This window comes from Helianthus annuus, chromosome 4 (genome assembly GCF_002127325.2).
Source record: "Helianthus annuus cultivar XRQ/B chromosome 4, HanXRQr2.0-SUNRISE, whole genome shotgun sequence".
Classification (NCBI taxonomy): domain Eukaryota; kingdom Viridiplantae; phylum Streptophyta; class Magnoliopsida; order Asterales; family Asteraceae; genus Helianthus; species Helianthus annuus.
In genome coordinates this window covers 51,023,855-51,027,039 of record NC_035436.2, presented here as the reverse complement: position 1 = coordinate 51,027,039, position 3,185 = coordinate 51,023,855, and the positions used below count along the sequence as shown (strand labels likewise).

Below are 3,185 nucleotides of genomic sequence, written 5' to 3'. Positions count from 1 at the left end.
TGATAGAGTGTGCAGATTAAAATTCCAGGATTTGATTAGTATTTGTCTGGGTGTTCATTCTTAAAATATCAAAACATGATAAAAATAGTTGCAGGCAGTCATATGGAAAAGGTCTAGGGAGGTGAGTTTAGGTGGACAAATATACTGGCAATCATTCGGATCACTCAGTAGTAGATCAGTGTTGATAAGTGAAGTCAAGCCCAAAACCTCATGATTTGATATATTTCCTATTTTTATTTTTTTAAATAATTGTTAGATATTTCCTATTTTTATTTTTGTAAAGAAATAAATGTTTTTAAATGGATTTTGAAAATGAATTAAAAATGTTTTTAAACATCCTGAAATTGAACTCAGTTGTGGTCTCGACTCGAGATCATGGTCCTGGCCCAAAACTCAAAAGGCCCCGCCCATGGATGTTAAGGTATATAAGGGGGTTTCGAGTCGAGACCCCATTTCACACTCGAAACCATTTCACTGTTCACTATATTCTCTCTCACTCTCCGGCAATCTCCGATTCCGACGTGTTATTTCGACTCAATATCATCAGCTGTTGAAGGTATTATCGATCAATTGTTGGTTTTTGATTGAAGATTTGCTTAAATATTTGTTTGAAGGATTGAAGATCATTTGAAGATTTGAAGATGTTTATGAACCCTAATTCATGACATAATGTGGTCTTCAACAAAATCAAAGGGTGTTTTTGGATTTTAATTCAAAATTATACAATGATGCTGATCTGAGAATGTTTGCAAGGTCTCGACTCTGGTGCGAGTGAAGACATCAAAGGGACTCGAGATCTCCCGTTGCGAGTCGTAACCTCATTGGTTTCGACTAAAAAATATGACTCGAGATCTTGAGGTTTCGACTGGAGATTCCGACTCGAAATCCTCTGGTTTTGACTCGAAACCTTGTGTTTTTCAATTAAAATAATATTACTTTTCACTCGCAACCTGAATTGATTACTTGGTCTCGACTGATGATCCATGTTGACTTTGTTGACCAGATATTTTGGTTTTAATTATTTGACTAAGTTAATAGGTTACAAAGTGTCACCAAAATCCTATGCTTAACTTTATGCATTTTGTGTAGGATCATGGATTTGAAGGTTATTCCAGGACACAATCAAGCAGGGTATCTAGCACCACCTCCGGAGAAACACAAGAAGCTTTACACTTCACTGATCAAAGGTCTCAATAGTTGCCGAATCGTTCACGCCCTTCGAGAAAATCCGGTGGTATATGAAAGTCTTGTTCAGGAATTTTGGAGGACAACGAGATTTGATGCACTGGGAGGAGATGGAAAGGGATCGATTGAAGCTGTGATACAAAAGAAAAATGTTACTTTATCTGAACAGATAATCAGGGAGGTTTTACAGTTCAACGATCAAGAGACGGACCCAATTGATCTTCCAGCTGGGGTTATTGAAGCTATATTGCCTCGCTTGAGTTATGAATGAATGTATCCCTCACTTATGAAAAAGTTTGTGCATTCGTGTTGGCGTTTGTTGATGCACAAGTGGACGTTGACCCGCGCGTTGCGGCGGGAACAAAGTTACACAAAACATTAAGAACAATAGATTCTTATATAATCACATCAGGAGTTTCAACACAGACATATGATACCTACTAAACTTGAACATCAAAATCACAAAAGACATACATTTTGAAACTAAAACAATGAAGTTAAGACCAGAACACCAGAATACTTCCACTATTCATCCAGTTACTTAAAATCTACTAATAACAACAATATAATCAATATAACTGTTGTTTCATCAAGTAAATCCAATAAGCAATCACAAACAGATACAAATCCACTTTTTCAACATCTAATTGTCCTATATATTGAGATACAGCAGATTCCAAAATATTTAGATAAGAAATTCATACATGAACATACGATATGGACTGAACAACTAACAGAAACACACATACATTTCGAAACTACTTACGGAAACAAATTATGAAAATAGATCATATTACCAGAAAGCAGAGAGGATAAAGAACATATAAAAAAGCAAGGAACGTATTCATATCGACGGTGGTGGTGGATAGAGACGCACTTAGGAGAGAGGCCAAAATAAACAATTTACAAAAGGTCCTTGATTAACTCACAACATTCATAGTCTTTGGAGAATAAACCCCGATGGCTAACTTTTTAAAAAAGAAGACGAATCTATAATTCAATGTCTATTATATTAAAATTCACAATGAAAATCAAGTTTCATAACTGAAATCAAAAGAAACATTAATGGTCATCAGATTGATGCCATAAACCATCACAATCAAAGAAACCATTGGTATAACTGTATTTACATCTCCATCAAAATATCAAATATTCCAAAGACCAAAAAAAAAAAAAAAAAAAACTCTATTTCTTAATATACACCATAAAAATTGCTAGTGTCATCTAACCGTGACCCAACTGCTTGCATCAGGCACATCCACCGTCACAAACTGTCGTAACCGACTCACGTTGACAACCGTGTCTCCACTCCGTTCCAAGATTCCAATTCCGGCAAATAACACGGTGTCAGCGTAACCATTTAATATGATTCTCCATCTAGAAAATCAAGCGGTTTCAATAATCGACGAAATCACACTGGTAAAAGGCAATCGGATTCACGAAAGAAATACACAAATAATGGAAAAATCATATAACTTAAAGTGTACCTGGGATGGCGGTTGTCATTAATGGGTTTCTTTGAATTGATGCATGGAGAATTGAAGAGGATTATGAAAGGGCGTTGAAGATATGGATGAAAGTGGCGATTCATAATCGGTGCGTAACATTCAATTTGATATATAAAAGAAAAGGGGAACTGATAAAAGAAAATGGATGGTAAAAAACCGAAAATAGAAAAGGTAGATGAGACTCGAACCAGCGTCATACGGGAATTGAAAAGGCAATGTTGATTTTTATAAAACATGTTACCCCTTTATCCAAACAGTTGTGTCCTTTTGACATACCCTAAAACACGTTACCTCTTTATCCAAACGGTTGTGTCCTTTCGACGTACCCCAAGTTGCTTTTTGTAAGGTTATATAACTTTATCCAAACGGTTGTGCCCTTTCGACGTACCCCAAGTTGCTTTTTGTAAGGTTATATAATATGTTTATGATGTGTATGACGGAGATTAGAGGGGGAACGAATCAGCTGAGTATCACTCAATCTGCAGCATTCGT

General features: G+C 36.0%; 1 long non-coding RNA gene across 1 annotated transcript; it reads right to left on the bottom strand.

The window, feature by feature from the left end:
• Window positions 1–2,178: 2,178 nt before the first annotated feature.
• LOC110934748 lies at window positions 2,179–2,833 on the bottom strand. The gene is made up of 2 exons (XR_002588591.2): window positions 2,673–2,833; window positions 2,179–2,562 (listed from the first exon to the last, which is right to left on the bottom strand). It is a non-coding gene; the product is annotated as an uncharacterized LOC110934748 (long non-coding RNA).
• Between the last annotated feature and the right edge of the window lie 352 nt (window positions 2,834–3,185).